Consider the following 13,670-nt stretch of genomic DNA (forward strand, 5'->3'; position numbering starts at 1 on the left):
GGACTATCCGTGATGCCCGTAGGGAAGCTGTTCAGTGGACATCACAATGTGTTGGGCAGACCTTTAGACAAAAGGAGAGTGTCCCACCATTTTCCTCCAATGAAGTTTTGGCAAAAGTACCTAATGAACTGGTAGATCATAGTTCTTACTCTGAACTGAAAGCTCTCATTGAAGCTCAGCAGAGACAGTTAGATTTACTGATGAAAGCCCTGCAACCTCAGAGCCGGGAGTCTGGGGCTCAGCCTCCAGTTAAAGCAGGGCTCTAGAGTGCGACCATTTTGGGCGCACATGCGACCTAATTTCTCAAAGGTGCAACCAAAAAATATCAGAGGTCGCACCAGTACGACCAGCTGTAAGAGGGAGATACATTCTCCGCGACTCTCAAAAGTCTCCAACAACAGACACACATTGGGCTCATATCGTGGTCTGAACCAATCAGAGACGGTCAAGGGAGGGTGTTGGCGCAGCCATTCTTTAAATAAACTTAAAGTGCCGGAATAACATGATGAAGGAAACATACAACACCAGGTTCACTTTGACCTGCGCACACACACGTTGCAGCAGTGGCCATTTATTAAGAATTGCACACCGGTGTGTGACCACGCCCACTTCCAAAAACTAGGTCACTGGGTCAATTAAGAGAACACAATGACATAGCTCAACACCCCCACTTGCTCTTACATTGACAACAGAGTACAGTAACACAGTGCATCATACATTCAATACAATATTTCATTTATACACCAAATAGAAAACGCACACATTTCTCCATTCTGATTCTGGTGACAGGTTTAGTTAGTACATCAGCCACCATATCCTCTGTAGGACAGTAATGAAGAGTGATTTTACCATCATTGACTACAGATCGGACAAAGTGATATCTAATATCAATGTTTACATCTTTGCCGACATACGGGGCTCTTTGAAAGCGCAATAGCACCCTGATTGTCCTCAAAAACTGTCACTGGTGCATAGTTAAGTACATTGTCCATTTCATTGATTAAATTGACAAGATACAGGCTTTCTTGTGCAGTAGCTGACAAAGCCATGTATTCAGCTTCACATGTTGATAGAGAAACAGTTTGTTGTTTCTTAGACTTCCAGGCAATAACAGGTCCACTCTGAGATAGACTGAAACAGTAACCAGTGATGCTACGCCTATCATTCTGGTCTGCTGCCCAGTCTGCATCACTATAAGATACAAGTTTGAGATTTACATTGCATTTCTTGTAACACAATTCCAGGTCTAAAGTGCCTTTCAAATACCTCAACACATGTTTAGCTGCAACCCAATGTTGCTCTTTTGGTTCAGATAGATACTGTGACAGCTTACTGACAATAAAGCTCAAGTCTGGGCGAGTACTTGTCATTACATAGATTAAACTTCCAACCAATTCACGATACCTTTTTGGATCGATAGGTTCACCATCATTGTCAAATTTAAGTTTCACTTCACATGGTGTTGACCTTGGTTTGCAGTGAGTCATATCAAATCTCTCCAGAATGTTTGTGATGCATCTTTTCTGGTTCATTTTTATCTCACCCTCTTTTTGTGCAAAATCAATGCCCAGGAAATGTCTAAGGTTTCCAAGATCTTTAATTTTGAATTTTGCTCCCAACATTTCCTTCACGGTTTTAATCACTTGGCCTTCACTCGCTGCAATAATAATGTCGTCTACCCAAATGATCAATATGCATCTTTCTTTGTCAGTTTGTTTGCTGTACACGCAATGGTCAGCTGAGTTTTGAACAAAACCATTTTCAATTAGAAAATCATGCAGCATTTTGTTCCAGTTTCTCCCCGATTGTTTCAGTCCATACAATGACTTATTAAGTCTGCACACTAACTTCTCTCCTGTTTTTGACTTTACTTCAAACCCTTCAGGCTGCTCCATATATATTTCACAGTCTATGGGTGCATGTAAATATGCAGTTTTGACATCCATCTGATGTAAATCTAAGTCATACTGTGCTGCAAGCTGCATTAAGACACGTACAGAGGTCATATCTGCAGTAGGTGAAAATGTTTCTTTATAATCAATACCAGCTACTTGACTATAACCTTTTGCGACATATCTGGCCTTATATATTGTTTCGGATGGATTCTCTTTTATAGCATAAACCCATCTGCCCCCCACTGCATGATTACCTTCAGGCAGAGATGTCAATGTGAAGGTATCGTTCTCTTTTAGAGAGTCCATCTCCTCCTTCATAGCTTTTGCCCAGTGATCTGATTCTGAAGAGCTCAAAGCTTCCTTCAGTGTCTGGGGGACATCACATGCAACACGATAGCAGTAGTCAATTGTAAAGTCCTGATCCTCATCACATTTTATTTTATAGTCATAGTCTGTATAGTACTGAGGGGGTCTCCTCTCTCTTGTTGGATATCGAGTACTCTGAATACTCTCACCTTCACCTTTTAAATTGGTATTACCATCACATTCTACTTTTATTTCTTGAGGGATTACCTCAGGTACATCAGTTTTTGATAACTGGGTCTCAACTCTCTTCCTGTGATTAAGGGGTTCATACAGGTCCTCATCTACCTGAGTGCCACACTCACTGGTATTCTTTGTGACAAACTTCACCAACCTATTTTTGAGTACTTTGCCTGTATCTGGATAGAAAACAAGATATGCAGGACTGTTTTTATCATAACCCACAAATATCCCCTTTTCACAACGTGCGTCCAACTTTTTCTTGTTATATTTATATGCATAACATTCTGACCCAAATGGTCTCATTTTGGATAGGTCAGGCTTCTTCCCAGTTATCAGGTAATATGGGGTCTGACCGAGACGTCTGTTGTAACATCTATTCCTGATTATGGAAGCTGTTTGTACGGCATATGTCCACAACTCTTTTGGTAATTTGCTATCAATTAGCATGCATCTTGCCATTTCAAACAGGGTTCTCCAAGCTCTTTCAGCTGTCCCATTTTGATGGGGTGAATAAGGAGCTGAGGTTTCATGTCTGATGGCATTTCTACTGAGCAGTGACTGGAAAACAGAAGACATAAACTCAGTTCCATTGTCTGATCTTATACATTTGATCTTACCATAGGGTGCAACATCAGCAATGAACCTCTCTGTGGCTTTGGCAGTATCACTCTTGTTTTTCAGGAAATATGTGAACACAGCTCCTGAATAATCATCTGTGAATGCTAAAGTAAATCTGAAACCATCTTTCGCTGCTGGCTCTATAGGTCCAGCAAGATCTGCATGAACAAGTTCAAGTATATGTTTAGCTTTCTCATCTGGATCTCTGTTTCTGCTCTGAGCAAATTTACCTTGTATACACACTTCACATTTCAGATTGGACTTATCAGTTTTACCTTGAATTTTCATTCCATCTGTAACACTCTCCAACTTTACCAAATCATCATAATTACAGTGGCCTAATATCTCATGCCACGTCTGAATGTCTAAACAGGCGTCACACTCATCAACCTCATCTGGAATAGTACTCAAATAAAACAGTCTATCACAGGTATGAATATTAAATGTTGTACCACTTTTGTGAATGAGCCGGTTCTGTCCATCTTTGAAGACGCCAACAAAAATGAAGAAGCATATGCAACTTTAATTCAACTGCTGGATGACAAAAGTCTGTCTCTGGTGATGAGTGATGCAGCCGATGATGGCGCAGCGGAAGCGTGCTGGGCCCATAACCTGTTGGCGCCTTCCTCCGCATCCTCATCTTCCCCATCAGGTGCTTCACCCAGTATGGTGGTTTTCAAATTGAGCAGACGCAAATGCGCCAAAAACTTTGTTTCCCACAGTTCATAATTCTTTTCATCTCCATCGAAACATAAACGGTTCCATCGGCTTCCAAGTTCTTGCCTGGGCCCATAACCTGTTGGCGCAGCCATTCTTTAAATAAACTTAAAGTGCCGGAATAACATGATGAAGGAAACATCAGGTTCACTTTGACCTGCGCACACACACGTTGCAGCAGTGGCCATTTATTAAGAATTGCACACCGGTGTGTGACCACGCCCACTTCCAAAAACTAGGTCACTGGGTCAATTAAGAGAACACAATGACATAGCTCAACAGAGGGACCTCCGTGTGTGTATCTTTGAAAACGTGTCTGCTGCGGTCAGCAGAGACCGAAAATTCAGAAGAAGAACGCGGACATATGCTGCGCAGAGCGGATGCTGTGTGATAAAGCTTGTTCCATGCAGCACGAGAACAGAGAGATCTGTTCGTGTTCCCAAGGTGACGAGAACAAAGTCCGTTTCGCCGTTACACAGACAGACAGGTATTAAAGACGTTTCGCTGCAGAAACCGCAGTTTAAGTGAACATGCAGCGGAGGAGCAGGATTTGTTGCTACTATGCGGGTTTTGATAATTTGCTGTTGACCTGAATGAGTGATGATAACGAGCCGGTCATGTTCAGGGAGGGGGCGTGATGTGCTCGTAGCATCATAACAGACTGAACAGCAGGTCTGAGGACAGTGTTATCTGACCTGTGAGGTTCATCCATGAAGGCTGAGTCACTCTGAATGACAGCAGTCAGCTGGTTTTAAGGAGTTATAGAACATGGTTACATGACGAACGCCCATTTAAAAAGTATTGTTATTATCCTGCTATAGTGGAGCATTGTCTGCCAGTATGATGTCTGCATACAGCTAAACTGTAACAGACAGAATGAAGAGTCTGTCAGCTGGAGCTCAGCTTTAGAAAGAGAGGAGACAGAGGCAGAGAGGAAGAGAGGAAGAGGTGAGGAAGATGAGAGAAGAAGTACTGTAGCTGCATTAGAAACGTGAATCTCAATCACAGCTATTAAATAAATAAAGGTGTATATAATTTAAATAATTTTTAATTCCCATTGCCAGATAGATAAGTGAGGAGCGACAGCCAGAAAATACAGAGAGAAAGCAAACAGGGAAATGAAGAGTGCTGTAACTTTGAATCTTCATCATGGATTTCTGACAGGCAGACTTGTTGGATAGTTTGTCCATAATTTGAATGAGTACTATCGGTACATGTATTTGTTTATTTTTATTTACCTGTGTTCATTAAACAAGGTCCAAAGTCAGTTTAGGATGATATGTTATTATTAAGCCCGTTCATGTTTCCTAGAGATCAATTTTTGGACCTCAGTATTTCTAAAACTTTGGCTACAGCCCTGCGAGGCCGTCAGGTAAACAGTAGATGTAGCTGCAGATGATGAGAGAAGATGAAAAGAACTTCTGCGTTAGGATAGGTGTCAAGTTAAGGCCTGATCCATAACATATATGGACAGCATTTAAAAAACAAACTGCTGTGTGATGTGTGATGCGGTGCACCTAACTTTTGTGCCGGTGCACCCAAGAAAAAAAGGTTAGGCGCACCGGTGCAACCAGTGCAAAAAGTTAGTCTAGAGCCCTGCTTCAGGTGACCAACAAGCAGGCTCCTGCTGGGGCAGCTGATCTGGGGATGTCCTCCACAGATCACACTTCACATGGAGATTCACACAAAGATGATGTCAGCACACAGGTAATGCAGATTCTTTCTTTTATGGCTGTGGCTGTGTACTGTCTGGTATCTTTGTTTAGATGGGAAGGTGTTTGTATTGCTTTTCCTGGTAAACGTCTCAGACTCACACACTCTGTGTTTCTATTTTGGCCCTTATGGGGCCCCTGGGTGCGAAGTGATTTTCACATCAGCATCACAACATCACACACTCCTTGTTTTCCATGTTTCTCCCGTATGGATGTAATTAGAAGTTATTTTACATCAGTACTGAAAAACCTGACAGTGTCAAACTGTAAATTATAATAAGCATAATTCACCACTTCCCAGTCTGTTGTATGTCTAATGCTGTGTTTATACTGTAGTCCATTGCAATGTCTTATATTTGCTCCGAGACATCGCAGGCTCACACACTGTGTTTCTATTTTGGCCCATGTGGGGTCCTCCTGACCTCTTCATGATTTGGGATGTTCTCAACTTGTGGGGCCTCTCTCACGTCACACACAATTTTGATCTTTCTAGCTTTGTAGGGCCACTTTACACCAAGAACTTGTACTTTTGATTTTCCTTATGGAGCTCTTTTTTACGATAGTCCAAGTATTTTTACTCCTAAATGCATGGTAGTGTCAAATCTCAGATTATGTTAAGCTCAACTCCCAACTATCACATCTAATATCTACAGGGTATTTAGTATGTGATCCATTGCATCTCTGATACTGTTAAGGGACTTGCTCATAACTCTTGTAAAAGGCATGTTACCAGATTAATTGTAAGGCAAACGTGATATGAAAAGTTGCTTCCACACGAGCCATAGACCATGCATTAATTAGCTGTTTGGAGAACAGTTGTCTTATCACTTACCTTTTTCTACGTTCATTTTTAAGGTATATTCTTTTTTTATTCATATTTAGGTTATGGTTTCCAAGTTTTCACTTGTGGAGTACTCTGATAGTGAGGATACAGATGAAGGCTGTGGCACAGACCACCCTTTGACTTCACACTGTAATGAAGTTGTTCAAAACAAAAGAATGACAGACATTTTGGTAAGCCTCAGATACATTAAATACATAATATTGACTAGAGAAGAATTTCAAAAACCTATGGATTTCCTTGATGTAAGGAAAGATTTAGATTTAGGATGTTGCTAAATCTGTGTCTGACTCAGATAAGAGTGTTGTGCTTGAAACTGATGATGATTCAATAAAGATAGATTCAGTCTGCACTCATACAATGAAGCTGTTCCAAAGCTTAGGAGGACAAAAAGTATTCTGGTATGTGTTAATGGCCATTTCTCACTTTTCCCAATGTAATATTTTTTATTACATTAAGAATGAAATGATTAAAAATATCTTGACAACTGTTTTGCAGGTGGATGAAATGCCATGCTCCGATGCTCTCTATGATTCAAGTGATGATGACGATGCTCACCCTTCCACATCAAACTCTGAAATTGCTTCACAAAGGCCAAAGAGAAGTTGTTGGCACCCGGTAGGCCTTTTCTTTCCCCCTTCATTTTATAATTAAAGCGGACCAACAGAACACACATGCTTTTACAATCTTTATATTTGTTCTGTAGTTTGTAAAAGCATAGGCATGGTATTTTGTGAATGATACATGTTAGGATCTATATTGACTTTACTGTACTGTTCTGATTGATTCCTTTTAGGGTTTTAAGAAATTCTGATATTGCAGCATATAACTGAAATGTAGATAGGTTGTCATACATGACAAACTAAGTGGAGGCTCAGTTATTAACTTGAGTTTTCTTTTTTCAAAAGTCTCTTGTAGAATCAGACAATACAAGCGGAGGTAGTGAAGAGGAGTATATTCCACATTTCAGGGAGGAAAGCACAGACAGTGACAGCAGCATGGAGTTGTCCATGGAAAATAAGAAAAAGGACAAAGTTGATTCTACAAGTCGGATGAGAACAAAGTCCTCCAGTCAGCCCCAGTGTGAGTCTAGGCAGTACGGAAGATTTGAAACAGAACCTGATTCCACACAAAGATTTCCTATTGTCACAGCACATGCTAATGAAGATGAAATGGTAGAAGAGCCATCCGTGTACGTTAATCCAGCTTTGAAAAAAGAAGATGGTTCCAGAAGTTATAACAAGAAACATCACTGCTTCTACTGTGGACAACAGGTTCAAAAAATGTCAAGACATTTAATTCGTAAACACCATGAAAAGGTGGAAGTTGTCAAAGCTTTAAGTTTGCCAAAAAACTCAAAAGAAAGGCGACTCCAATTAGATTATATCCGAAATAAAGGCAACTTTGAGCATAACATTGAAGTTTTGGAATCCCACAGAGGAAAAATGATCCCATGGAAACAACCAAAGAAAAGATGAAAGGACAAGAATTTACACATTGTGTGTACTGCTATGGATTGTTCACAAAAAGAGTGATGTGGCGACATTTTCAGGTCTGCAAATTCAAGCCTAAGGGTAAATCATCACAAGGTAAAACTAGAGTCCAGGCATTGTGTGCTTTTACTGAACCTGCTCCACTTGGACTTGGTGAAGCATAGTGGAAGTTCTTAAGTGACATGAATCAAGACAATATTGCAGTTGCAATAAAGGAAGACCCATGCATTCTGGAGTATGGGTGCAGACTCTTTACCAAGAATGAGAGGGTAACTAGCCAACACCAGCATATTCGACAAAAGTTGAGAGAACTTGGCAGACTGCTACTGGAAGCAAAAAAGGTTGCACCTGTGAAGACTGTCAAAGACCTCATAAAACCTGAACAGTACAGTCATGTTGTCTCTGCTGCACGATCCCTGGCTGGGTTCAATGATAAAACTGGCAAATTTCACCGTCCATCTCTTGCTCGCAAAGTTGGACACAGCTTGCGTTCTTTGGCCATGTTTATAAAGTCGGAAGGATTGAAGACAAAAGATAAACAAGCTGTCCAAGATGCTGATGAATTTGCACAGCTATACCAAGAAAGTTGGAAATTTGACATTGCAAGTCAAGCACTAACTCAACTTGACCAAACCAAGTGGAATTCTCCTCAACTCCTCCCATTCACTCAGGATGTCCAGAATCTCCATTGCTTTTTATCAGAGAAACAGCAGCAACACTTGAATACCCTCACCGAAGAGCCTTCACCCTCAAACTGGAAAGACCTTGCTAAAGTGACCCTAGCACAAGTTATCCTCTTCAATCGCCGGAGAGCGGGTGAGCTATCCAGAACGCCTCTGTCTGTGTACTTGTCAAAGGACATGTCAGAAACGCATGATGATGTGAACTTGGCCCTTACAGCTGTTGAGCAGAAGCTTTGCAAACATTTTGTTCGGATAACCATTGTGGGAAAAAGAGGAAGGAAAGTTCCTGTTCTCCTCACTCCTCTCATGAGAGAATCACTAGATGCTCTGACTGAGAAGCGAGAAGAATGTGGAGTGCTGGATGAAAACAGATTATTTGCTTTGCCACAGTCTGTCCATTATCTCAGGGGTTCTGACTGCATAAGACAGTTGGTGAATGAATGTAATGGCATAAAGAATCCAAAAGCACTAACCTCAACAAAGCTCAGGAAACACATTGCCACCCTATCCACTGTTCTGAATCTCAAGACAACAGAACTTGACCAGTTAGCTGACTTTCTTGGGCATAACATCGAAGTCCACAGAACACACTACTGGCTTCCAGAGGGCACCCTCCAACTAGCAAAAATAAGCAAAGTTCTTCTTGCAATGGAACAGGGACGCCTGGGAGAATACAAAGGAAAGAGTCTGGATGAAATTCACCTTGATGTAAACAGTATACCTACTGTACTATATTTTGATACGTGAATGTTTTGATGTTGTCCATTTAACTGCTATCTAGGGTCAATATTTCAGAGTTGGATGTTTGTGTACTCTTGATTGATCTCTATCAATTACCATTTTAGAGACTGCTGACATGGAGAGGTGTTCACAAGAGGACGCAGAAGATATGGGTGAGGTTTTTTAACTGGCTGTGAATTATTCATTTGATCTAAATACTGGACTGCCTGTGGATTTTGCTTGGCCTACTGATTGCAAGAAGTACTACTTATTACACGTTGCCAAGCATCTTTTTTGAATAGAAAGGTCTGAGTAGTATTTGCATGGTTTTATAATGTAATCCTACCAGTTCATGCAGCCCTTATAGCCTATGTTCACATAGAATTTTTATTTAGCACGCTACAGGAAGCCATAATGGCAAAATGGAGAAAGTTACCATGGACTGCACATTGTGCTACAAAAACTGTGTCGACTGTTCTAGACACATTTAAGTATAGTATAATATTTGGTTATGTGCTTTAATAGAATATTTTATTCCTTTCTACATAGCAAGTCTGAATACTCATTCCTGTGGCACTCCAAATGTATTTGTAATGACTGTTTTATGCACCCAGATGCCAGTGAGGATCATGAGTTGGAAGCTGAGGACAACATGACATCGCTGCAAGAAGGTACTTCCACATTGTTGTTTTTCAATCATCTTTAAAAGACACACATGCCATATATTAAAACAAATCTTTGATTATTGTGAATTGCTTGCTATCACATATGCTGCTTCAGTAAACCTTTGCTGCATGCAGGCGCCAGTGTTCCACATGCACAGGGGTCAGAAGATGAGAGCACGGTGCCATCCCTGCTAGAATGTGCCTCCGCACCAAAGAGCCACAGTCGGAGGAAGGGGGGCACAAAGAGAGGTGAGCTTAGAGCAGTGATAAAACTACCCACTCCAGCTTTGTGTATTTATTATAATTAGTTATATTAACGAGTTCCTTAAATGGAGAGAAACCTTCTCCAAACTATGAATGACAGTGACCTATTAAAACGCTGCGGAGACTTTCTGTAGTTATTCATTTTTATTTTACCCCTCCTGGACCCCCTGCAGTTCGCCTACAGAGCTAACAGATCTGTGGACGATGCTGTCAACCTGACCCTTCACTACATCCTGCAGCATCTGGACTCCCCGGGAACCAATGCTAGGATCCTGTTTGTGGACTTCAGCTCTGCTTTCAACACAATCCGCCCAGCTCTCCTCCAAGACAAGCTGTCCCTGCTGCATGTTCCAGACTCCATCTGCCGGTGGATCACTGACTTCCTGACAGACAGGAGACAGCATGTGAGGCTGGGGATGAATGTCTCGGACACAAGGACCATCAGCACCGGTACCCCCCAAGGCTGTGTACTTTCCCCTCTGCTCTTCTCCCTGTACACCACCTGCTGCACCTCCAGCCACCAGTCTGTCAAGCTGATTAAGTTTGCTGACGACACCACCCTCATTGGACTCATCTCAGACGGGGATGAGTCTGGACAGGAGGGAGGTGGACCGTCTGGTGTCCTGGTTTGCTGACAACAACCTGGAGCTGAATGCCCAGAAGACAGTGGAGATGACAGTAGACTTTCGGAAAGTGCCAGCTCCATCACCCCCCCTCACCCTGACAGACACCCCCATCTCCACAGTGGACTCTTTCCGCTTCCTGGGTACCACCATCACCCAGGACCTCAAGTGGGAGCTCACCATCAGCTCCCTCATCAAAAAGGCCCAGCAGAGGATGTACTTCCTGCGGCAGCTGAGGAAACTCAAGGTGCCAGCCAGGATGATGGTTCAGTTCTACACGGCCATCATTGAGTCCATCCTCACCTCCTCCATCACAGTGTGGTACGCTGGGGCCACTGCCAGGGACAGGCACAGACTGCAGCGTGTGGTGCGCTCTGCTGAGAAGGTGATCGGCTGCAGCCTGCCATCTATCGAGGACCTGTACGTCTCCAGGACTCTGAGGCGTGCAGGTCGGATCACAGCTGACCCTTCTCACCCTGGACACGGACTCTTTGAGCCACTCCCCTCAGGCAGGAGGTTACGGTCCATTCGGACCAGAACCTCACGCCACAAGAACAGCTTCTTCCCCTCTGCTGTTGGACTGTTGAACAGTAATTAATGCACTGCTCTGCACTGTCACTTCAGAAGGTCACTTTAGTATAATCACTGCACAATGACGACTATTTGCACTGTTTACTCCATCTTGCACCACTTGCACACGAGTACCACCTCACCGATCCATGTGGTACCTGTTACATTATTACATTATTACACTGTTCCACTCGTTCATATAAGGGTCTATGTTTGCCATTACATCCACCATTCATTTTATGTTCTGTTCATTGCATGTCTGTTATTCCATGTCAATTTAGCCTTACTTTAGTTTATTTACTTAACCCTCGGGCGTCATTGGGGACTCAAAAATGTCCACTTACAAAAAAACGCTATAAAAACTTAACAGATTAATGTTTTTTTCTGCTTTCTTCTGCATAAATATGTTAAACAACTTCAGCCCTGCTCAAAACTACCAAACATTAAATCATTTTGAGGAATTTAACCCTTTAAATGCCAGTTTGATTACTTGATGCAACAGTAATTTTTTATGAAGAAAACACAAAAAGTGAGTTGTTTTCCACAAAACAAAAGTTAGGTGGCTGAGGCATTATTTTTTGAGAACACATGAGAATCCTGCTCACAAACCGAGGAGGTCAAAGCTTCTGGAACACACGGACCTCCTGCTCCTGTTTCCTCCTGGCAGCCTCCTCCTTGTTCCTCCTCTTCTCCTCCTCCATCTGTGAAGAAACAGCTCAGCTCATGTGTCTGATCACAGCTGCAGGCTGGAGACTGGGAGAAGTGGGATGAGCAGCATCTCACCACCCTAAACCTCATGTTCTCATTATTAAGTGTCACCTAACTGGGAGGAATTACCTCCGATCTAAAGTACGGACCCATGCTGTCTCTTACCTTTTTCTTCTCCTCTCTCTCCTTCAGTAATGTCTGCTTGTCCACCAGCTTCACCACCGTGGGCAGGCCTGCAACGTAGTCAGCCTGTCAGTTCACCTGTCTCCCTCTGCCTGCTTTCTGCTGCCCTCCTCAGCAGCCAGCAGGGTTCTGTGTCTGAGCTGAAGGCCGTTACCTTCATGATCTTCCAGTCGGACTCCCAGCTCCGGTAACGTGTCGTCACGGATGACATCACAGAGCTGCAGCAACTCCATCACTGAAGAGTTTCATTAAAAATAGCTTAACTAAACCCTGAGGAAATACATCCACATATTCAGAGGATTCTTAAATGCACGTCCTCACCTTATATCTTCCTGTTTGAACAGCATATTTATAATCAGAAAGGTTTCTTACAGAGGAAGTGGACTCCTGGACTACAGCATGGTGCACTACCGGCCCTACACTACACTGGTGTGAGTGTGTAGCATTCTAGATGGTGTAGATGGTGCACCACTACAGCATGGTGATATGACAAAGAATATATGTAAACTCAGCTATAGAAATGATAACAAAACAGTGAGATAACATCGATTGTAGTGTCAGAACAAGTAAAGTACGTTTTGTGCATACGTGTATAGTTTATACATATAAACTATAATAACAAGGAAGAAAAAATCAAAAAAACAAAAACCAGTCAAAACAGATGAGTGCTGCTCACAGCAGCCACCATGACCCTGATGATGGATGAGCTGAGCTGAGGGAGGAGACTGATCTTCCTGCTTTTCCTGGGCATATTGTAAACGCCTCTTCACTTTTTGTCGTTATTACTTAAAAATTCTTTGAAAAAATACGGCGTTGTTCTCGTAGACCGAGGAGCCCTGCGTTTGTGCTGCCTACATCATGGTTACTCAACCGGAAGTCAAAAATAATTACCTTTTATTACATTATTCTACATTTTATTTTAAGTGACAGTGCAGAGCTTCCAGACAGTTTGTCTCCTTCAGTGGGACTAATCAGCTGTTATATGATCAGAGCGTGTGTAGATGAAGCAGGATCACATATCAACATGCTGCTAGATCTTGAAACTCTGTCTATTCCATCTGATGGAGGCTTTTCTCCACTTCTTGTTCCTCCAGTTCATGCCTCCTTTGCAGAGCAGCGGCTTTCTCCATTAAAGCTGCTTTTTCTGATTTCAACCTCAAGCACGCCGATGACGTCCTAGACACAGATGATCTGCTAGAATGACTTTGCTTGCTCGATTTTTTGCTTGATACATTTGACACACTGTCACCAGGATTCATTTCAACTTGACTCTCATTACTTGCACTTTTGCCATCATCATCATTTTCATCAATCAATACATTCCCATCACCCATTGCATCTTCATCTTCATCAATATTTGCACTTTTATTCACAGTTTCTTCATCATCATCGCATGAAGCTCCATTGTCCTTTAACCACATTGTGATCTTTT

This window comes from Parambassis ranga, chromosome 4 (genome assembly GCF_900634625.1).
Source record: "Parambassis ranga chromosome 4, fParRan2.1, whole genome shotgun sequence".
Taxonomy (NCBI): Eukaryota; Metazoa; Chordata; class Actinopteri; family Ambassidae; genus Parambassis; species Parambassis ranga.